At 45.9% G+C, this 24,726-nt stretch overlaps 1 long non-coding RNA gene across 1 annotated transcript in view; it reads left to right on the forward strand.

Moving 5' to 3' along the window:
• The window catches only part of LOC311593618, a 50,037-nt gene that overhangs the window by 12,988 nt on the left and 12,323 nt on the right, over positions 1–24,726 (forward strand). The window contains exons 2-3 of the long non-coding RNA XR_014777786.1: positions 1,186–1,309; positions 15,654–15,889. This is a non-coding gene — a long non-coding RNA (uncharacterized lncRNA). The remainder of the gene's footprint in view (positions 1–1,185; positions 1,310–15,653; positions 15,890–24,726) is intronic.

The raw sequence follows: 24,726 nt of genomic DNA on the forward strand, positions 1-24,726 counted from the left end.
GCAGAGGAAGTGCCTTGTATTTTTTTTTTTACCCCATTAGTCACAGAGGGGCAAACCTGTTCTGGTGCAGGGACTGGTCCCCTTCAATCCTCTTGTCTGGGCATCATCAGTGAGCGTCTTTGCCTCTCATGTAAGAGATGGTCTCAGAATGGGTTTTGTGACCCAGAAAGTTGTCATTGGTTCTTCTTTGCTAAGAGAAGCTGTAAGAATGTAGGATGAGGGTGGGATGCTGCAAGGACCAACCTTGTCCTGCGTCTTCCAGGATTCTGAGGTTGCAAAGCATGGGACCTAGCTGGCCCTGGAGGGATTTGCATCCTTTCTTCCAGTACTGTTCTCCTGCCTCTTTACTGGCAGGAAGATAGCATTTCCTGCCAGTAACGTGTCTGGAGAGACAGCAAAACAGATATAGTAGGTTGCAGTACCCTTTAGCTCCCATTTGTCATCTTCTTTTCATTCCTCTGGTCTTGTAAGAAACACAAAAATACAGAAAGAAAATTAAAACACACTTAAGACTGGTTGAAATGAGAGGGAGAAACGAAGCCACTGGAACATGTGTGTTCATGGTTGGTGAAGGCTGTTAAGAGTTCCAGGCTCCACACAGTAAGCTTCTGTCTTTACGGGACACCTTGCACCTCAAGAAAGGTCACTTATGGGCTGAGGGCTCCTGAAGGAACTAGGGCAAAGGACAGGCATCCTCAACAGTACAAGAGAGAGAAATCATCCTGGCCTTTTCCCTCCCACTCATGAAATCTTCTCTGCCTTTATCACTCAAGTCTGAAAAGCTGATCATGAGGAGACAGATTTTCCATGTTTGAGCTAAAATTCAAAATCTCCTTTGACCGGAGCCTTCCAGGCTACTGGGCGCTGTCCTCTGCCCTAGGGAAACTTGTCTACAACTCATTTGCTGGTTTGTGGCAACTTAAACTTTACTACTCTAAAACTTTATCATATCTGTTTTTTCACACCCAACCTCTGATCAGCCAATGGGTTTGGATTCAGAGAGCCCTGCTCCACTCAAGCCACAATCCTAATGAGTAAGAGCTCTGGTGTGTGCAAGGCTTAGGGATTAAGTTCCATGCCACTGGAGACAGTTTTCCACACATGGTCCTCCCCACTGAAGGTTCCCAGTGTAACGGAGTCAGCTGCTCACTGTGTCATTTCATCCTCTCCTGTCTATCCTGTGAGGTGGGGCGGATCACATCTGCCTTTCCTCATGGAAACATGACAGTGCTGAATTTACCGAAAGCGTTGAAAGATCGGATAAAAGGCTGTGTGTGCAGGAAGTTTGCAGACTTGGTGCCCTTCACAGGTAAGGGCTGCCGCTCTCAGTACCCTGCCTGTCAAACCCCTTGGGCAGCCAGTGAGGTCAAGCCAAGGGCAAATACAGTGTCTAGTACTAGTCCCTCTTTTGGTTTCAAGGACAGGTGAAGCGACACAGAAATGTTTTCCTTTGGTCTGAGTTGAGAGGTTCTTCCTTAGCCCCTGAGTAAAATAGTTTCAGAAGTCTCTGGGCAAGTTATGTGGCCCTCAGGTAGGCTGCAGTCTTCTCCAGCAGAAGAGGCTGGCTGCCTTGGAAGTGGCTCAGGCTGGCCCATCTGGCGCTTTCGCTTGAGACTTCTGGAAGTCTCTAGCTGCTTAATGGATTCATTTAAGTGATAATATGAGCTGATCGTGTGTCAGGCTGTTAAAGTGGTGATAACATACTGCACTCACAGAGCATTATCTACAGTAACTGCATTATAATGGTCAGGGAATGTCGGCGGAGCCACAGCTGATATTCCCATAAACAGCAGATGGATGCAGAGTGACGAGGCTCCTCAAGGCGTGTGTGTGGCTGAAGCAAGAGGAAACACTTCATCTCTGAGGCCCTCATTTCCCACATGTGCAAAAGGAGACATGTGTGGACAAGTGCAGACACATCAAAGTGTAATAAATGCACATGCTTTCTCTATCAAAATCTGGTCCTGAAACACACTCAATCCAGCTTCAGGAAAGTGTGAGAGCTGTGAGTTTGAATTATGGCCAGTCTCAGGGAGGCTACTAAGCAAGAGGGAGCAGACAGCAGAATTCTGGACTGCTCTGACCACAGAAATGTAGGTTTCCCACCCTCAGTGTCTACAAGTACAAATGTATAGGTAGCCAGAAAAAGAAAGAAAGAAAGAAAGGAAGAAAGAAAGAAAGAAAGAAAAAGCATGGCCTTTATCAGTGCACATGGAGAAATGACTCTGAAATAAAAAAAACAACAACAACAACAAAAAAAAAAACCTCTGCCACTTCACCCTCAAGTTGCAGCATTCTTCAGCATTCTTTCATCTCTCAGTACGTCTTTGGTATCTCTTCTGCTGTCCCACCTCAATATGCTATTGCCCTAAAGGTATGCATATTCATAATAAAATGCTAAGGGTATAGCACAGAGGACTTCTGTAGCTATGACTGTTGGTCTCAGACTTCATGCTGGCAGTCATAATCGTTACTTTCTAATTCAGCATCTGTGATGATCACAGAAGTGTATTAATATTGCCTTATAGTCACAGAAACATCCTAAGACAGGACTTGCCACTGCCATTTTAGAAAGGAAGTAATAACCAGCCAGAAGAGCCCTGTGTCAGGCTGAACTTCTCTGAATATATTTTCTTAGTGAGTTCGTGCATGCCGTGTGTGTGTGTGTGTGTGTGTGTGTGTGTGTGTGTGTGTGTGTGTACATGTGTTAATGTATTTGGGTGTGTGTGTATGTGTGTGTATACATGTGTTAACATATTTGGGTGCATGTGTGTATGTACATGTGTTAATATATTTGTGTGTGTGTGTGTGTGTGTGTGTGTGTGTGTGTGTGTGTGTGTGTGTGTGTAGGCCAGAGAACCATCCCCACTGTCATTCTTCAAGTTCCATCCACCCTATTTCTTGAGACAAGGTCTCTCACTAGCCTGGAAGTCACTGGACTTGTCTGCACTAGCCAGCAAGCCCCTGCACTCCGCCTGTCTCCACCTTCCTCCCCACTGTTGCAATTGAAAGGCCATACAACTGCACTTGATTCTTTTTTAAAAAAACATGAGTTCTGGGCCTGGAACTCAGACCCTCATGCTTGTATGACCCTCAGGCTTGTATGGCCAGCATTTCACTAACCGGAACATCTGCCCAGGCCCATTTCATTGTGCTTAAGTTCTAAAATACTGTACCTCCCTTAATAATTAACCATGAAGGTTACTGTCCCCACATAACTCTACAGATAAAGGATAAATATTACTCCACGGCTCAGAGAGCTGTGTGTATGGAGTCTCAGGCTCAGCTTTGTGTGAATTGTCAAATTTTGTTGATTCTCTTCCTATAAAATTGGGTGTCGTAAGCACTACACCTTTCATTGATGCCCACCATGTACCCCCTGTACACAGGGTTCACCTGGTGGCCTCCCTCAGGTAGCAACTCTGCAGTACAGAGGGGAAAAGAGTTCGGAGAAAGTAGGAGGGAGAAAAGACCACATGTGCCATAACTTAGGGAAATCAAAATCTGGCAGCACCAATGAGGGCAAGAGCCACATGCCAAGAAAGCAGATGGACAGTGCTGTGTGGGAACTGAGTGAAGGACACAGTATCCGAGTGCTTGGTGAACTGTCTCCCTTAGAGATGAAGAGGGACCGTTCATGATTTGTCCAAAGGAAGAGGCTGCCTTCTAGTCTCTTGGCTTCAACAAGAAACTTCTGGAAGCACTCTGTGACCACGGTTCTGCCTTGACTGCTGGTTCTTGGTTTTAACCTGGGTGCATCTCCTACGCCTTGTCTTTCAACAGATGGAGAACTGTGACCTGAAATCTTTATAGGCCCGAGGCTTTCCTGTCACATGGATCACCGAGCCCTACACGATGCCTAGTGACAGGAACGACCCTTGTTTTTCCAGAAAGGAATGTCCTAGAAATTCTGGGGCTCCTGTCCCTTTGCCCTGGGGGAGCCTGTGGCCTGGAGAGATTATTTTACAGCCTGCCCAGCACTGCCATCCTCCTGGTATGATTTGGGGTCAAGCTGCTGTTTTCTCTGCTGAATAGGGGGAGTCCTATAAAAGGCTGTACATCACTGCTAAAATGAATTCCTAGGGCACAGTGGGCATGAGAGTGAGATGGTGTAGGTATGAAGTGCCCAGAGGATGCAATCCCACACAGAAAAGAGATGAGTGGCTTCTTGGCACTCGGCGTAGTGCTGGGGTGAGGCAAAAAGAGGATGGAAGTGGTTAGCTGTCTGATGCAGGTTTATTCCTGGGGTAATAATCGATTGGGGTGACAGCTGTGGACCCTGTGGTTATGGTAAAGCCACTGCATTGGGCAATTTAAGTTGATGAGTTGTATTTTGTGTGAAATACAACTCAAAACACGCATACATATCCAGGCTTCTGTGGGGCACAGTGGTGCTATGAAAGCAGCTGTGACCTCCAGTGTCAGGGTCCCTGCGGGTCGTGTCACTCCAGAGCATTTGTCAGGTCTGGTCCCCATGGCACAGCTGTTGCTCACTGGAGACAGTCCTTCAGTCAGCTCTTCTCTCTCTACCTGCTGCATGACTCCACCCAGTTCAAGGCAGAGTTTGTCCTATAAGACACTAAAGATGCAGAATCTAGGGTTAAAGGATTATCACATGGGAGAGAGGTGAGGGAGAGCTGGGGAATCCTGACAGGATTCTACATTCTGCAAGATGAGTTATAAAGCAGCGTGTATCACTCAATACCTCTGGATAGTGTCAGTGACATGAACAATTTTATATATATTTTACCACATACTTGAGGAGCTCCCAAAATGTCATTAGAAAAAGTAAGAGAGTGATTAAACAGATGGTATGGGGCAATAAGCAAGTGATCACAGCTTAGTTTAAATGACAACAGCACTTACCAAGTCCTGAGGAGGGGCAGGACAGGGAAATGGAGAGAGCCACAGGCAGGGGAAAGGGCAGAGCCTGGAATCCAGGAATGAGTCCTCCAGAGCTGTTGTGGCAGGGCACCTGTAATTAACAACAATGTATTGTCTGTTTCAAAGCAGCTGGAAGAGACTTTGAGTGTCCTTGCCACCAGGAAATTATGCATGATTGAGGTGATGGATGTTCTCACTGCCTTGATTTAATCATTACACAGCATATACATATATGCAAACATCTCAATTTACCTGTAAATTGTGTGTCAATTAAGAGCCAAATAAAATGCTTAAAAATCAGGCCAGGGAAGATAGTTGATAAAATAGCTTTCTGTGCAAGGATAAAGCTTGGGTTTAGTGCTGGGGGTGCAGATACAGGTGAATTCTTGGGGTCCCCATGGCCTCACTTATTATACTTGACAAGTTATAGGCAAATGAGAAACCATATATTGGACCGTTTCTAAAGAGTAATACCTGAGTTTGATCTCTGGCCTCTATATGCAAGTAGGTATACATACACACTTGCAGATACACCTACACACGTGCAAGTGAATACAGGCACACATACACACACACACACCACCACCACCACCACCACCACCACAACAACAACAACAACAACAATGTTGCCTACAGTTGAATCTTGAAATCAGATTATCCCTTTTATCCTCAAGGGTGGACACCCATGCTAGACTGTGCTCTTTGACCTTTACAGAACCATTTTCTTCCTTTTTTTTTTTTATTAATTCATTCATATTACATCTCAATAGTTATCCCATTCCTCCCTCCCTCCCGCTTTCACCCTATTCCCCTCCCCTACGACTGTGACTGAGCGGGACCTCCTCCCCCTATATATGCTCATAATGTATCAAATCTCTTCTTGGTAGCCTGTTATCCTTCCTCTGAGTGCCACCAGCTCTCCCCATCCAGGGGACATGGTCAAATTTGGGGCACCAAAGTTTGTGTGAAAGTCAGTCCCTACTTTCCACTCAACTGTGGAGAATGTTCTGTCCATTAGCTAGATCTGGGTTGGGGTTTGATGTTTACTGCACGTATAGTCCTTGGCTGGTGCCATAGTTTGAGCAGGACCCCTGGGCCCAGACCTGCCCATCATAATGTTCTTGTAGGTTTCTAGGACCCTCTGGATCCTTCTATTTCCCCATTCTCTCATGCTTTTCTTGCCTAAAGGCCCAGTAGGATGTCTTCCCCTCTTTGCCACTTTCCTGATAAGTGAAGACTTTCATGGGACATGCCCCTTGGGTTAGTGTCCAGATATAAGTGAGTATATACCATTTGACTCTTTCTGCTTTTGGGTGAACGCACTCATTAAGATCATTTCTAGTTCAACCCATTTGTCCACAAATTCCAGAAATTCCTTGTTTTTAATAGCTGAGTAATATTCCATAGTGTAAATGTACCATAGTTTCTTTATCCAATCTTCTACTGAGGGACACTTAGGCTGTTTCCATGTTCTGGCTATTATGAATAAGGCCGCTATGAACATGGTAGAGCATATGTCCCTGTTGTGTGCTGGAGAAAGAGGAACACTCCTTCATTACTGGTGGGAATGCAAACTAGTACAACCAGAACCACTTTCAATGCAAGGTATCCTGGAAGGTGAGCATGACTATGGAGCTTAGCTCCACCCAGATCCTGCCTCCAACCTGGCATGCTGTGCTCTTTTACTAAGATTCTGTCCTTCCTTCCTTCCCTCCCTCCCTCCCTTCTTCCCTCCTTCCCTTCCTTCCTGCCTCCCTCTCTTCTTCCCTCCTTCCCTCCCTCCCTTCCTTCCTTCCCTCCCTCCCCTCTTCCTTCCCTTTCTTCCCTCCCTCCCTCCCTCTCTCCCTCCCTCCCTTTTCTTCTTTCTTTCCTTCTTTCTTTTTTCCCCTTTGGCCTTTTGAAACTAGATTTCTCTGTGTATCCGCCCTGGCTACCCTGGAATTCGCTTTGTAGACCACGCTGGCCTCCACAGAGATCTGCCTGTCTTTGCCTCTCAAGTGCTGGGATTAAAGGCATGGACCACCATGCCAAGCATTTTTCTACTTTCAAATTAAAGCTATCATCACATCCCACTCTATCCCTCCCCCAGTGTTCCCACATGCACCTCCTCACCTACACAAGGTAGAGTCCCTGGGATCAGTTTTGTATTCCTCTATCTCCTTCCAACCAAGCATCTGAAGCCTCTACATTCGAAGCCCAGGGCACCTCAAACACATGATCACCTGTGTCTGCACTGGCCCCTCTCCCAACATGGGTGGTGTCATTGTCAGAGGCCACTCTATTCTTGTCTCTGGTTTCTATCAGCTCCTTCTTGAAGGACAGCCAACACAGAGTCTTTCAGAGATTACTCAGGTTAAGTCACCTACTTACTAAAGTGTTTTGGGTAGCCATCTGTGCTAGAAGATCTTCCTGTGGCCTGCAATGCTCTGTGGGAGCTACCAGCTCTGTCCTCACAGCAGCAGGTACCTTCCTCTTGGCTTAATAAGAGCTCCAGGCTGTTTCATGACTATTTATCCTCTAATTCTCAGTTTACGTCTTACTTCTGCTGAATAACCATTAATTAATTGACTCATTATTCACTTATTCAATGAATATATTTCTAACAAAGTCTTGCTAAGCATGGAACTAGTATTGGCCCTCTCTCCCAGTCCATTCAAAGCCCTCTGCTGTTTTCATTGCTGAGACACTGTTCTTTATATTTTTTATATGACACATTATATGCATATTTTGTAATAGGTTTTCTTACTTTTGGAACTTGTTTCTCCTCCTATACAACTTTAAGGGATTTTTTTCTTTTTAATGGCAGAACCTGTTTAACTCACCAGTGTTATTCCCGCAAATAATATTTATTCAATACATAGTCATTGAATGAATAAACCTCTGAGGGATGAGAAAGTTTGCTGCCTTTTCTGCTCACCTTGCTTAGTTCATAAAGTGGCAGTGTGTTCTGCTGGGGCTGGCTAAACAGGAAGCAGGCTCAGTGTGCTCTGCTGGGACTGGCTGAGCAGGAAGCAGGCTCAGTGTGCTCTGCTGGGGCTGGCTGAACAGGAAGCAGCCTCAGTGTGCTCTGCTGGGGCTGGCTGAACAGGAAGCAGGCTCAGTGTGCTCTGCTGGGGCTGGCTGAACAGGAAGCAGGCTCAGTGTGCTCTGCTGGGGCTGGCTGAACAGGAAGCAGCCTCAGTGTGCTCTGCTGGGGCTGGCTGGCTGAACAGGAAGCAGGCTCAGTGTGCTCTGCTGGGGCTGGCTGAACAGGAAGCAGCCTCAGTGTGCTCTGCTGGGGCTGGCTGAACAGGAAGCAGGCTCAGTGTGCTCTGCTGGGGCTGACTGAACAGGAAGCAGGCTCAGTGTGCTCTGCTGGGGCTGGCTGAACAGGAAGCAGGCTCAGTGTGCTCTGCTGGGGCTGGCTGAACAGGAAGCAGCCTCAGTGTGCTCTGCTGGGGCTGGCTGAACAGGAAGCAGGCTCAGTGTGCTCTGCTGGGGCTGGCTGAACAGGAAGCAGGCTCATCAACTCTTCCTAGTGATGATCAGCTTCTGTTAAAAGATGGCACTGATGATGACTAACTTTAGAATGGTGTTTTTCAATTTACGGAGCATTTTCCACATGCATTGTCTTCTTCAGTTTAATAAAAACACCCTAGCCCTTGGCTGTTCTATAAAAATTAAATTTAACAAAAAAAAAAAAAAAAAAAAAAAAAAAAAAAAGAGAAAGTCTTAAGGGCAACCAGGATTAGGCTGTTATATATTTAAAGCATATTAGTAAAAGATTGGTGAGATAGCAAAAGAAGTAAAGACTCCTCCAGTCTGGCTTTTTATTCCACATTTCTTGGGACTTTGCTAAGTTTGTAGAAACAATGGCACATCTGGCTAGGTCCTTTGTACCTGTGCCTTCTAAACCCTAAGCAGCTCACTGGGAGTGACCAGGCCTTACAGTGCACACCACGACATGAAGGGTACCAGATCCCTTATCCATCAGCAGGAGTGACCAGGCCTTACAGTGCACACCCACAACATGAAGGGTACCAGATCCCCTATCCATCAGCAGGAGTGACCAGGCCTTACAGTGCACACCCACGACATGAAGGGTACCAGCTCCCCTATCCATCAGCAGGAGTGACCAGGCCTTACAGTGCACACCCACGACATGAAGGGTACCAGATCCTCTATCCATCAGCAGGAGGAGGCTCAAAGGCAAAGAGGGTCACTGGCCAGTGTGTCCCAGCAGCTGCTCACTAGGCGACAAACTTTCACAGAGTCAAACATTCAACTTCTAGAGAGGGGTCTTCCCTTCTCCGTGCTTTCTTCTCTTCACACTAGACCTGGGGTGGATCTTCCCAAGTCAAAATCCTTGATAAACATTACAAGCAGAAATAAGACCCGGGTTAGAGTATCCTCACAAATGACTGCACACAGGCTAAGGCAGAAGCTGCGCCCACACAAGGGCCCTTTGCTGCTTAGCAACTGCATGGCAGTTGAATCCCAAGATCTTTAATAGTGAGCAGTGAGCTTGTGAGGTTTCCTGCCATCAGCACAGTGTGGACTCTTGCAGGACAGATTGTTAGGACTGTAATGATTCTCTGCTGTCAAGAGTCACCAAGGCCAGCCTGAGGCTCTGGGGATGAGGAAGGTAACCTACTTCCTTGAATGCACTCTAGCTCTGTCAGTAAAAATATTGGCCGGAGTCAGCCCTGCATATGGTTAGATATGACCTGCTTGTAACAGTCTCCACAGCCTGAGGGGGCGCTGTTAGGAAGCCGTGACTTCTTCTAATTTTTTTTTTTTTAATATTTTATTTAATTTTAATTTTTATGTGCCTTAGTATGAGAGTGTCAGATCTTGGAGTTACAGACAGTTGTGAGCCGCCATGTGGGTGCTGGGAATTGAACCCAGGTCCTTCGGAAGAGCAGGCAGTGCTCTTAACCAACGAGCCATCCCTCCATCCCGAACCCATGACTTCTTATCAAGTCTCTCTGCTTCCTTCCCTATCCCCACAAGAATGCACCACAGTCTCTGGAGTCTTCTTGGTCTAGCATTCTATGACCATAATTCTCACTAACTCGTTCCGTAAGGTCTCCAAGAGAAAACCAAAAAGGTGTCAGGGGCTAAAGGCAGAGGATACAAATAAACAATGCAAGATACATACTATTTTTGGTGCCCACCAAGTGAAAAGTTGGGAAGGAGCTTGTTGAGTTGAGGGAAGGGCAAAAGGGAAATGTGGAAGACAGATATAACCTTGCTTCATGTGTGTTTCTATTCACAGACACCTTATTGCTGTGTGTTGTTGGTTCAGTGATGTTATGCTCTCAGCTCGCAATGCTGAAATTCAGACCTGAATAAAGCTAACATGGGTAACCCCTCTGCAAGGCTCAGCATAGCACAGACACAATTCTTGGGTTTTGTGCTTGGGCACCAGCAGTAGAGGGCACGTGATTGGAAAAAAATGTGGCGCCAACTAGATAACAGTATGGCATTTGTTTACAGATTGGGAGCTAAATCACAAAATGACAGCATTACCGGCTCTGCCTTCCTAGGGAGAGGGGGCACATGGAGCCGTTCAAAAGCATTTATACTTTCCACTCCGTGTGTTAGTGCCTGAGAGCAAAACAACATGAGTTTTATTTGTGGAGATAAGTTAATAGAGTTGCAGGTAAAGGCACAAATACAGGACTGCAGATACCTAGTACTAACTGTTTATGTATAATAGAGAGACAGACTGAGGTCATTGGCCATGTTCTTGGTGATATGGCCCTAGACGTTTTAAAAAGATACTTTTATTTTCCTGAGGGGAAAAAAAATTCTCAAGGATTACAGAATGGCCGTAAACTCAGTATGTAGCTAATGATGACCTTGTCCTTCTGATCCTCCTGCCTCTGCCTCTGAAGTACTGAGACTCTAGGCTGCACCACTGATTGAAACCAGGGCTTTGTGCTTACTAGAGAAGCACTCCATCAATTGAGTTACAACTGATGGGCGGTGGTAGATTCATAGAAAGACGCAGACGATAGATGAAGAGAAAAGCTGGGTGGTGGAGAAGATAAATAGAGACAAAGAGAAATAAATGGACGGAGTGATAGATTTAAACATGGGTAGAGATAGTGACTAATAGATGATGCATGGATAACACAATAGGATAATAAATAGATGATAGATAGATATAAGGTAAATGGATGATAGATGCGTAGATAAACGGCAGATGAGTAGCTAGAGAGACCAATAGGTGGCAGGATGAGTGTAAACTGCGGCCATTTGACAAGTTCCCTAACTCCTTAAGCTTCAACTTACCTAGGCATAAGAGGATTTATAGGTGAGCATGGCTCTGCTGGGAGGGCTTCCTGAGGTGAACCATGGAAGGCCACTGCAGAGACACAGCAAGTTTACTGTGCTGAAGGGAAGGAGGCGGCCCCTCCTCACTTGTCAGCAGACCGTCCAGAGGGAGTGCCTCTAACTTTCATTTTGGGGAAACGTTTTTTCTCTTTCTCTTAAAATCATCTCAGAAAACCGTTTTGATGGTTCTTAACCACCACAGCTCTGCGTCTTGTCTCCTGTTGAAAGTGCTGCCAACATTTAACTCCTGCCTCATTTTCTCGGATCATCTCTTTGCATGTTTACCGGAAAAACAAAATCCATGGCTGTTGCAAGGGCCCTTTTGTACCCTGGCCAGGTGCACCTGGGGCCCTAGTGCCAGCGCCTTCCCTTCTGCTGTTGTTTTTGTTTTGTGTGTGTTCTGTTGATCTCATTTCTGCTCTCACCTGATCAATCTCCTCCGTCTGAGAAGCCAAACATCCTCTGCTCATTTCCTGGCTGCCAACTCTGACTCAGGGGAACGTGCTGCGTGGGAAAGAGGGTCAGAGTCTATATTTAGCACTCAGGTAATTTTCTTTCCCCAGCATGTCCAGCAGCTCCAGCGAGAATTTGACATTTAAGAGGACTGAGTAGCAAGAGAAGTTCTTATTTCTCTGCTGTTGGGAAGCAGGGATTGGGAGCAACACACCAGCTGCAGGGGTGAGTGAGTCAGGGATCTGGGAGAAGAAGAAATTACCCACGACTCACAGGGTAAAAAGACACAGAAAAGGACTTTTGAATTGCTTCCTTTCACTCTGTGCTCATCACTTTCTAGAGGATTGCAACAACCTCAGAGAAGGTCCCGTGGACTGGTGACCACTCTCCCAGCTGCAGTCCTCTTGGGTCCTGGATCAAAATTCTCCACACTTTGATATATATAGAAATCACTCTCTGATTAAAAAAAATATTTTATATGCATATTCATTTTGCCTGCATGTATATCTGTGAACCATGTGTGTGCCATGTCCATGGATGCCAAAAGGTGGCTTTGATTATCTCAGACTGGTCTGTAGACAGCTTTGAGCCGGTGTGGGTGCTGGCATTGAATGCAAGTTCTCTGGAAGAACAGCCAGCACTTTAACAGCTGAGATATGTCCCTAGCCCCTGCAAATCACCACAGATGTTAATGTAATGTAGGTACTAAGCTAGCAGTTTTTGGTGGGTCCAAAAGTCTTATATTTTCTGTTGCTGTTCCAAATTAATCTGATGTTGTCCAAGTCTGTGGACTTTGCTTTAACTGTGGAGGCTGCAGAGCTTTGAGGCTCTATAGTCAACTAAATAGAAAAAGGAAGGATCTGACTCCCACTTTTTTGTTTCTGTTTTGAGACAGGGATTTACTCTGTAGGTCTTGCTGGCCTGGAACCCTCTTCATAGTCCGAGTTGTCCTCAAGCTTTACAGAGATCTTGCCCTTGTCTTTGAAGTGCTGAGATGGCCAAGCAAGCCACCTACTCCAAACTCATTCTATAGCTGTGAGGGGGCGTGGCTATCGTCCTAGCCTTTTACTGTCCTGGGTTGAGTCAGCTGCTCTGGCTGGCCAGGCAGTGGCTGCCTTCTTCCCTCTGTGATCCATGTATGTCCTCAGTGCTGTGTGGCTGGCGGAAGAAGACACTGTCTACACTAAGGTCCATTCTAGAATCTCAAAATGCGCTCTTGAAAGCTCATTTTATATTTGCCTTTCCATGTGTCTTTCCTCTCTAAACTCACTGTACTTGGAGCCTGGATGGAGTTCTGTGAGTCCTTGCATGTAGGCATTTCATAAATATTAATACTGTCCTGAATGCACCCTTGCTTTCCTAGGAGGCTTTGCTAGCCATTCTGCCCCTACAGACTTAGTATCTGTATCACTCATTTGGCAATTAATCTCATACAGTGTAGTGACAGCTTTGTGTAGTTGTGGGGGACTGTTATATATCTTTTGAATTGCTATTATTTTTTAGCCCCTTTATGTATTGACTTTACTGCTAGATTGTAAATACATTCTTTAAGGCGGGGAACTGTATTTTCATCCAGTCATCAATCGCTTAGCTTGCGCCTACCTTCTATAACGCAGTGAGCCAGGGCCTGGGTATACACAGACTGAAGGCACAGGGGCGTGGGTGGTCATCCAGACCACCTGGGGTAGGGAAAGTGGCTCAGCTCTTAGGCAGAGAGAGGGAGTGGGGCTTGGATCCCAGACACATTGCCTCCCATCTGTGCAATCTTAAAGAAGCAACATATTCCAAGTTCTATCTTATGAGGTGAAATGACGTAGAACGTAGATGATGTAGAAATGCCAATCTTGTGGAATTTGGTGAGGCTGACTGCAATGAGAAGCAATGCCAGTCACCACAGACCCCTGCCCGCCAAGATCACTACCAAGCAGATTAGGAAAAGCCCAGTGGCAATAGCAGTAGCCACAGCACTAGAGAGACTGTTCTTGTGGGGTCATTTCTCTGTAGCTTCCAGAAGGAATAGCCAGGAAAGGCTTTAAAAAAAAAAAACCTGCTTCGTAGGGGCTAGAAAGATGGCTCAGTAGTTAAGAGGACTTGGTGTTCTTCCAGAGGACCCAGGTTTAGTTCTTAATACTGCATCGTAGCTCACAACCAGCACACTCCAATTGCAGGGATCCAGTGCCGCCATCTTGTCTCCAGCATAACCAAGCACGCACACTGCACATACATACATGCAGACAAAATACTCAATTTAAAATACCTGCCGTTTGGATGCTACCATATCCACTTCTTAATAAAGACACGTTGGAAGAGTTCATTGGATTTGGGCAAAACTACTAATACTAACCCAACTTTCATAGACGATCCTCCACGTGGCCAGTCATGGGCGAAGGGGCACTAAGGGTGTCAGCACCCCTAAGAAGCTGTCCTTACTCTTATGCATGAACTGTGCCTACAAACATTGTAATTAGAGCACCCTGCTAAGCAGGAGCTCCATGTACAAATGCAAAGCAAACAGGGACAGGACAAGGGAAAGCTACGCCCTCTGACAAGAGACAATAGTGAGAGATGGAGAATGAACAGTGGAGACTGAGCAAGCATCAGGTGAAGGGCAGGTTAGGTGTCCCTTGGAGGAAGGCAGAGTTCATAAGCAGTACCCTATAGCCATCTCCTAAAGTTTGAAAGAGCAGCAAGAACCACACTACCCTGAAGGGCCCCAGAGTCAGCTCAGCTGCTCTGATACACAATCTGTCCTTTGGTCTAGGTGAAGAGCCAGAGTCAGGGCAAGGGGCTATGGCTTCCTATATGGAGAGAAACATCCTGACTAGCAGTCCATACTCACGTCGGTATATAGCCTGCTCCACTCTGAAGTAACCAGGAGAATGAGCAAGCGAACAACACAAAACAAAACAAAACAAAACAAAAAATTTAGGGTTATCTGTCTGCTCAGATAGAATACCTCCTCCTTGTCAACATAAGCCAAGTCTCTTTGTCTTTTCTTGAGCAAGCACTAAAAATATGGCTTGGTTAAATGAAGCCTCCAGTGTTAGCCCATCCTAGTATTTATGGTGATGGAGCTACCAAAGTCACAACTGTCACCCATCTGACTTTCCCAGGACTGAGTTTCTAAGCGAGCTCTGGGGCTTTAGTACTGTCCTTAAAAACACAGGCAGGCCTGTGGCCCATACTCCTGCTGTGTCTGAGGATGTTACCCTGGGGTTGGTCCAGATGTTCCTAGGGCCTATGTCATATTAGATCTACTCTAAATATTACCACTTGCCTTGGAGAAGCTTGCAGAATACTCCTCAGCCTAGAGAAGCCTTTGAGAAGGTCTTAACTATATAACGGACATATATTTTTCAGAGCTGGGATGGCTTATCCAAGACCACCAAGAAGCTAATAAGCTTTGGCTTCCATCTCTGTCACTTATCAATAGTCTTGGGCCACCAAACCATACATGGACAGTTAACATATCTTCTCCTTGTGTTGCTCTGCCTCCTCCATCCCTGCATGTCTGTCTTCAGGTTAGAGGACCTACATTGACTCCCTGGTCCCAATAAACTTAGTGAAGGAAGGAAGCTCACCCGACTTTTCACTTCAAACATCAGTCTTAGAGGGAGGAGGTGGAATTGAGATGAGGAAACGTGGCATGTTTAGAATCAGAACAAAAGAGCGGGTAAGGGCAGGCTCCAAGTCCCCTCAACACTCCGCACTGGAACACTCTGCTTTGCAATCAGAATGACTTCGGCCCCTGAGGAGGCTGGGTGAACAGTTACAAGCAGAAATTAGAGCTGAGGGAGCCTTCTGACTAAAACAGGCAGCCAGGTGACCCGACCGTGGCACCAGCTGAAAATTCATACCAGGACCAAGCGTATTAAAGACCAAGGGTGGGAATTAACCTCGTTTAGCACAATGATTAAGTGTCTGTCGATAGAGCCCTTTCCACTACTGCTAAAAACGTACTGATTTTTCTTTTCTTTAATTGCATTAAAATTAAGGTAACCCAAGACCTCGGGAGGAATGAATGCCAGCCCAACAGAAACCACAGTCCCTAGGAGCTCCCCGGTCTGCCAGCTACGCAGTAATGTGCTCCAGTGTTAAGCCCAAGAAAACTGGATAAAGAGCTTTAATCACTGGGAGGCGAACTGGGAGGACAGGGCCTGAGATGGCTGAACTTTGGAGATAACTAGCTACAAAAAGCTGGAAGAACGTTGTTGTGCTCGTCAGCCCACAGGTAGTTTTTATCTGTTGTTCTCTGCCCTGGTAGGAAAGTTTGGCTCGAGGTAAAGCATCCAGCTGCTGTCCCGGTAATTTGACTCTTGATCAGCTTTCTGATGTGTCTTTCTGGTGTTCGCAATAATAGCTGTCATTTGCTTTATCTCTTGAAATGAATGAAAATTATTGATAACCAACAAGGGATCATGGGTGTCAGGAGTTAGAAGGCCGGGTCAGCACAAACTCACAGAGTCTATTGATGTAAATCTGGCAAAGGTGACCTTTGGGGTCACAGGACCAGTTACAACATTTGCAGAGAAAGAAGATTCAAGAATGTAGGTGGGGATGGGGTTCGGAGAGCCCCAATGGTGTCTAGCTCGGTAGCAGAGTTCAGGTTGGGCTCCAGGGCCCCCTGCCCACCTGAGCTGGCCGCACTAGGACAGCCAGTACTGGCTTGGGGAACAGCCAGGAGGCAAGGGGGCAGAGTGAAGCTAGGAGTCAGGTTGTGGAGGAGGTGACTCTTCTGTCACTTTCTTAGAGTCTGAAGGATATTTCTGAGCCTGGGGTGGTGCTGCATGCCTGGACTCCATGCCTCTCTGTAAAGCTGTGTTCTACCTTTTGGTTTCCAGCTACAGGGGTTTAGAGAGGAATATGTGGAAGGAAACATTATCTCAGTGAAAGAGCTGAATACTTAGTAGGAGTCCCACAACTAGGAAGTAAGCACAGCGCAAGGGAAACACGGTCTATCTGGGAGTTAGTGTGGAAATGAAGGCGCGCCCATGCCTCAGTTAGACTGGAGACACAGTCCTTCCTTCCTCAATACTGTTCCTTCTTTAAAACTCTAAAACGCTTTGGCAACACAATAAAGAGTCTTGCCCAGGGTCCACGAGATGCTTCTAGCAGATGCTATTCTTGCAAGCTTCCCTAGATGCCTGCCACGCCCACATACCTGCATGGTCTCTTCTTTGGAAGTTCCAGTGTAGGATCCAGGTTCTGAAGAGTGAGTTGCTCCTGGTCCTTCCTGGTGTGTGTGTGCGTGTGCGTGTGTGTGTGTGTGTGTGTGTGTGTGCGCGTGTGCGTGTGCATGTGCATGTGCATGTGTGTGTGTTCCCGTGAATGCAGGTATATGGCTACATAAGTGTGTGTGTGTACATACATGTGTCTAGAAGCTAGAAACCAACCTGTGCCTCATGTACTGCCCACCTTTTTTTTTTGATGGGGTCTTCCACTGGGACTTGAGGTTTGCCTTGTAGGCTGTGCTTACTGGACAGGAAGCCTTGGAGATCCACAAATCTCCACTCCTGCAATGCTCAGATCCTAAATATGTCTTACAAACCTTACGTATGTTCTGGAGATCAAACTCGGGTTCGCCAGCTTACACGGCACCTCTACATGGCGAGGCATTTCTCCACCCCTCGCTGGCGTTTTGAGTAGAGCCAGTCTATGTAGCCAAACAGTTCATTCTGGTTAACTCAGGTCACAGCAAGGGACACTAAGTAAAAGCAGTCCTCTTGGCCATTTTGGATAGCTGGCAAGATAAAAATGTTTCGCTTTGCTTTTTCATTTTCGAATGATTGAATAAAAATAAAAGAAAAAGAATATTTCATGGCACAAAAACATCAACAGGCATTCAAATTTCATGAGTGGAGTAGAACAGTTACATAGAGATTGCTTAGCTCATAGAGTCCAAAGCATTTACAAACTGGCTCTCTACAAAGCAGTTTGCCGATGCCAGCTACCTAATGGAGTCCTTGGTCACTGAGGAGGAACAGCCAGGCCTACTTTGTACTTTAGACAAGATAGTTAAAAATCCAAATAGAAACCTGTGGAGAGGTTTAGGCTTGAGATGAGTATGGGAGTTCTTCATACACGCAGGCATGCATGCACGCTTGTGTGTACAAGCGCACAAAGCCATCTCAGGCCTGGAAATCTACTGTTCATGGAGTAGGTTGTCATAAGGAACTGCACGGTCTGGTGACCATATATGGCTGATGTACTCAAGATGGATTTACTCTTGTCAACTGTGAAGTAGTCAGAGGATTGAAATGCATCCAAGAACAACATGGTGTGGTTTAACTCCGACCACTATCTGTCCATGATGGGGAGGCTGTAGGAGGCATGAGCCTTTGTTAGCTTGGGTGTGGCTCAATGTCTGGGCTCTCAATATTTTTTATTTGATGAGCCTCATGTAAAAATCAGTGCATATAGCACCTAGTTCTCACCCCAAGGAGAGTACATCCAGTGGGCCTGGGGTGGATGGAGACAATCAGGACTTTTTAGAAGTGTCCTGTGGTTGTGAAACACTGAAGGATGGAACATCTTCTCCTTCCTCAGATCAACACACAGTCCATTTCTTTCCTCTTATTGCATATTGTATTTCAGTTCCAATTGGCCAGTTCTTAAAGTCTGTATAGAGAATCTACCATGTGCAAGGCACTGAGTCATGTGATGCAAGACAGCAAGGGGGCTTGGGAGGCAGAGCTAGGAGTCCTTCCTCCAGTAAGTCATCCTGACACCCGTGGGTGTTTCTAGAAGGCTGCAGCTCTCCAAGGGACACACTCCTGCTCTTTCACCCATGTTCACGTGGATGGGCTCTCTCAATGTTAGGTTCCACAGCTCTGCATTTCTAGGCTTGAAACTCACAGCTAGGGCTTCAGGGTTCTTATAATTTCAGTGAAGAAATTTTGGGGAGTCTTAAGCCCTCCCTTGAAACTGGGAGAGTCCTCTTTTCTTGTTCCTACAACACAGCTCAGAGGCTAGGGGAGGAGTGAAGTCTGCACTCAGCTTCCATTTGTTGGTGATGCATGCTGCCTCTGGGAGCCAGGAGCTGGGGCTGGTGCAGTCTTCCACAGAAGGCTCTATTGGCCCTGAGGCATGCAACTAAGAGATAATAAAAACTTTCTTTTCTCTTTCCCTTTTGTTATCAGTAAATGAAGCAGACCCGCTGCCAGGGTGACAGAGAGAAAGAGGGCACATGCACATGGACAAGGTGACCGAGTCTATATTTTTTTGAACTATGATGAATTTTTTTTAGCCGAGTCAGTACCTGACCACCACCTCACATTGACACTTTTATTATCTTTAGCTCAATTTCCTGAAACAGATTTGGTTTTCTTTTCCAATTGTGAGTTTCTTTTCAAAGCAAATCAGCCTCACTCTCTGGTGGTGCCTTTGTCTTGTCCCTTTTCCTGGGAGGACGTTTCTTGTGGACTGAAAGCATGTGGCTCTGTGAGGCACAAAAGCACACATTTTCTCCGAGAAGCTCTTGTTTCACCCCAGTGGTCTCCAAAGAAGTGAGTGGACAGCGAGAATAGCGATGATAATAAAAGATAATGTTTATTGAATCCCGACTCTGTAAGAGGCACCTTCCATTTAGCTCCACTCCTTTACGGCCTTTATTTATTGCAACAGCTCCATGGAGTAAGTGCTAAGATCACCCCATATTACAGAGAAAGACTGGCAGGTACAAAGAGGCTTGGCAAGTAACCTACACAAGATCACAGATCCTAAGTTGCAGATGCAGGCCTTGGCCGCAGGTCCACTCTCACTGTGGAGCCTGTACTCTTAATGTCCCCCGAAAGAGATGTGTTGGGTATAGCCATAAATTCCTCAGTTCTCTGGATACTGAAAGTGAACAATGCGGAGAAAGGCAGAGGGAAAATTGTCCTGGAATTTACTTTCTTCTTCTTCTGCTGAGAATGAGTGATGGAAGGAACCAGGGTTGAACGAGGGGGCGGGGGCAGCACCACTTACAGCCCAGAATGGACACGGTACAGCACCTCCCCAAGGATGGGCGCATTGTTTGCTTTTACCACTAAGCTAGTAGAATGCTGTGGCCCTAGCCCCACTGCTCCATCCAGCGAAGATGAAAATGTGAGTCTGATGAAGTTTTCAAGGCAAGTCGTTGGGCCGTATATTCTTGGGGAAGGTGCTTCAAGGACAGGTACACTTTGATCAATTCAAAGATACATTCAAGCTCATAGACTATGCGGTCAAACGATGGCGAGCTTTCTCTTGAAATTAAAAGCTGAAATATCAAAGGAAGAGGGAAGATAAAGACACCGCGCACAGTGTTTCCTCTAAGTAGCCAAGGATATTTCCATAGTGTCCCTGAGGGAGTCTTCTCCCTTCCTTATCTTGTCTTGCTTGAGCAAGTTTCTATTCTTCCTTAGCAAGCTGAGCCAAGGAACTGCTTGCCTAATCTTGCAGCACAAGCTCATTGCAGGGGCAGCGTGGCTATCCCATGTGTGTGGTGTTACCTCACTGCAGGAGCTCATTGCAGGGAGAGCGTGGCTATCCCATGTGTGTGGAGTTCCCTCACTCACTGCAGGGGCAGCATGGCTATCCCATGTGTGTGGTGTCCCCTCACTCACTGCAGGGGCAGCATGGCTATCCCATGTGTGTGGTGTCCCCTCACTCACTGCAGGGGCAGCATGGCTATCCCATGTGTGTGGTGTCTGGTCAATCATTAGATCATAGAAGGCAGGAGAGGAAGAGAGAATCACAAAACCACCTTGGAACTGCCTGAGATGCTCTCCAACTCCACCCCTCTTGCCAGCCACGCCCTCTGTTTTTCTCTCACTTAGTCACTAAGTTCTCATTCATTCATTTATTCCTAGTTTAATTACCCAGCCTCTTTTCACTTACGCCTAATTCATATAGCTTTCCTGTTTATTCAATCGCTCCTCATTCATTTCCCTTTCAAAAGGGAAGTAGTCCCTGACACTAAGACTCGCAAGGGGAGGGACACACTGTAAAATGGCTCTGGATTAGAGCACACAGTCAACCTTAGGATTTCCAAGTGAGGCTACCAGGAATTATCTATCCAAAAGCATACAAATATATGCTGTAAATATGGGCATAAACTCTTTATTTTTGCAGTTCAAATCATGTTTGTATTAATTCTTTCACACCATGCCGTACTGCTTGTGACCAGCCATACAGTTCTAAATGAAGAAACAGTTTTTTTTTTCCTGGAATCTCCACAGATGAGTCCCTACTTGAACAAGCAACATAAGAGGAATAACACATTTTGCATTTAAAGTTTATTGTATAAGGTATGATTATTGGAGCTTCTAAAGTTGTCCTTGGGCTGGAGAGATGACTCAGTGGTTAAGAGCACTGCCTGCTCTTCCAAAGGACCAGGGTTCAATTCCCAACACCCACATGGCATCTCACAACTGTCTATAACTCCAAGAACTGATACCCTCACACCAATGCACATAAATTAAAACTAAATCAAAATATTTTTAAAAATTAAGTTGTCCTTCCATAAATAAGAAAGGGCGGGTGAGAAAAACTGCAGAGACGCCAACACAGAACCTTTCATTGCTGTCCTGCTAAGGTAACCAGCCTGAATCAACTCATAAAGACACAACAGGTGCTTTCAATGTTACATAGCTTGAACTGATTGCTGCATGGAATGTGAAAATCCACATGCACCTAAACTCATTACTTCAATGTTCCTGCTTTTTCCATTGTAAGGACATGGCTGTCAGCCCATACCACCTGCTCCAACCTTCAACATCCATGAAATCTGCTTCAAACATCACCTCCCTTAACCCAAATCACTGTTTCTCCCTGTCCCTCATACCCGGCTCCCTGCCCATTTTGCAAACACGGTCACATCTTCCCTGGCATCATGACTATTTTTGTGGTCCACGCAGTCCTTCTCTGGGACTGTGCCGTGTGCCCCTTTTCAGAGCTGGCAGCTGTTCTGCAGGTTCTGACCCCAGCAAGTACTCGGTGAGCACTTGATAAACGGATGTCATGGAAAGGGGTCCAGGGAGAAATGAGATGTAAACAAGTTAGGAACTGTTTTTCTAGAGTTGTTAAAGGGAGACCAGACAGACAGAGAAAGTCTTCAGTACCAGGTCATGAGGACCGGCAGATCTGTGAAGCTGCTCGCTTGGCATGTTCTGGTCAGAGATGACAGCACAGTGTGGAGTGAGAGCCTCTAGCTGAGGATAAGAAACTTGGAAGCTAAAAAGTTGCAAATGCAGAGATGATCTATGCATTTAAACTTATAGCTCACTCAAATTATGTCTTAACATCTAAATAATAAAGAAAAGAGAGTCTGACTCTAGAACCAGGCGTGCTCAGTCTTCACAGGGGAGCTGTTGGCTCATGGGATGGTTGTTGTCTTGAGGTGCTCACAGCCGGGGCTTGGGGTCTTATATCACTACCCCAAGCGCAGCTTGGACCCCAGAAAGGCTGCCAGTGGAAGTTAAAGTTAACTTAACATCCAAGAGTGTGTGGGAGCTGCAAAGAAACTGGTAAAATATATTTGCAACTGAGCAAATTTCAGAACTTCTTGTGACATTCAAGACTAAGGGAGTGGGCCAGACATGTCCCAATGGTAGGTGTGGAAGATGCTCCTTCTGCAATCTGAGCTAGAAGTGAAAAGATGAGGAAGTGAGAAGTTCAAGTTTTATTTTGGGTGGAGAAATGAGAAAGTGAAACTTTCTATTCTAGGGCTAGAAACATACGAGACATGGGGTGTTAGTACCGTGCTACTTCCATCTAGGTGACTGGGTCTGTCCGCTTTCTCCTTTCCCTGTGCAGGTGAGTGCTAACCCACATGCTCCCTCTTCATTGTCTTTTTTTCCCTTCATTTCCTTATTCTCTTCCTTTAGGAGAAGTAAGATTTTTACTTCCATGAAGTGAAGTTTATAGTGAGTTCAAATTGATGGCTTGTGGTTCCACTAATGTTTGCTTCAGAAGAAAGCACAAGTTCATCTCGAGGACAGAGGGAGCTGGGTGGCCTCCCGGAAGTGGACTGGAACCATCTGCCTGATAGCTGGGTGGCATCCTGGAAGTGGACTGGCGAGCATCTGTCTGATGTGATTTTCACAACTTAAGCTCTCTGCTTCTGTGAGGAATCTGGCTGTGGATAGTACACTTCTTTATCTCTGCTCAACAGATGAGTACATGTATAAAAAATGATAAAACACAAAACAAAAGGAAACCATTTCTAGGTGAGACATACTAGGAAGAAAGTAATGGCATTGAGTATTTCTTTAAGAATGCTGGAGTGACAGTCCTCCCGTTGTGCACATGTCATGGTAATGTCGACCCAGCTGGGGGCCATTCTAAGTACATCCATGTTCCTACCCTGAGTACCTCCTCTTTAGAATTTTTTCTAGCCTATAATGATATTGGGATGAATGGTGCCTAGTGGCCCTCTTAGACATTCTGTTTTTCTTAACTGCACTCATAGACTACTGAGCAAGTATTGGCATGGGCATCACTAGAACCTTGATAGCCAGACATGTTTGATCCTCATAGATCTGTAGGTGATGTGAGGAGAATCCACAGTCCCCTGAAATTCTGAACCACAAAGAGATACACTGCTGATTCTGGACCTGGGCAGGTCAAGAGCAGTCAGGACCTCTTGTAAAGAGCTGAGTCTTGCTACTAGGCATGCTAATGGCAGTGCTGCATGAACCTAGCCTGTTGCCAATTCCCACCACATGGAAAGTAAATCAATCAGAAGACCCCAAAACAATTCAGAATTCTGATGTTGTGAAATATCTCTCTCTCTCTCTCTCTCTCTCTCTCTCTCTCTCTCTCTCTCTCTTGTGTGTGTGTGTGTGTGTGTGTGTGTATATGTATGTACAATTGTATGTGTGTGCATGCGCATGTATGTGATATGCTTGTGGAGGTCAAAGGCCAATGTTGCAGTTGTTCCTCAGGAGCTTTCTGCCTTGATTTTTTTGACAGGATCTCTCACTATGTCTGGAGCTCACAGATTCACCTAGATTGGCAGGCCTCCAGGCTTCGAGTGTCACTTGTGTCTCTCTCTCCTCCTGGGATTACAGACAGGCGTGCAACCATGAGATCCATCTTTTATTTCATGGGTGCTGCATAGCAAGCACTTTACTGACAGAGCCATACACTTTCCCCTAAGCTGCGAGTCTCATGCTGCGTCTAGAAAACTGGCCCTTCCCTCCAGAAGCCTCATCCTGTAGTCTCTGTTTTTCTGTTCCTGCTTTTTCTAGGAAATGCTGTGGTCCCACTCTCCTCTCCTTCCTCCTCCTGGCCCAGCCCCTCTTCTCTTTCCCTCAAATCGTTGGCCTCCCACGTTCCATAGAGATGGATCTTGGTGGATCTCAAAGGAGCGTTGCTCATTCACTTCACGCCAGCTCTCATTAGGTCTGCTGTCTGATTTTATAATATTCTGGGTTTGTGAGCCAGTACTGTTTTATGGCCATATTTTGTTTTTGTTTTATATGGAACATACGCAAACACTAAGCAATTTGTGTTATGCTTGTTTTAAGTACCGATGTAAACCCACAACTGAAACCAACAGTAGCCTTAAGCATGGGCCATGGCACTGACTCAGCTACAGGAAGTGTTTGGAAGGTAGTTGCTAGGCTTCTGTTATCTGGGAAAGCCATTCCTGTTTCTTAGGGCTCTGAGTCCGAGCTGCCCCCAACCAATCACTGTCACCTGAACATGATCTGTATGAACTCAGAATCCATCAGAGGTAGCTGCCTCCTGTCCAGGGCTAATGAGCAAAGGAAGTGAAATAACACCTGGTATCAAATGCATTCGCAACCTGTAAACACAGGCAGTTGCATGGAGGCATCCCACCCCGAGCGTGTGGATGGATAACCCACATCTGTGGGTAAAAAATAGGGCCAGAGAAGTCAGCTTATTGTCCGAGGCTTCCTACGTGTTAAATGCTGAACTCATATATCAAACTCATGTTTATTTTCTACAGAGGTCAGGAAATTTGCACAGTAAGGAAATGATGTTTATGGTAAATAAACACTGAACTTAGGACTGGCAGATGACTAACTGGATTTATTAGGCTAAGTATTGAAATATCTTGGGGATTTGGTGATCTAAGAA

This window comes from Acomys minous (genome assembly GCF_964271855.1).
Source record: "Acomys minous genome assembly, chromosome: 1".
In the NCBI taxonomy this organism is placed as follows: Eukaryota; Metazoa; Chordata; class Mammalia; order Rodentia; family Muridae; genus Acomys; species Acomys minous.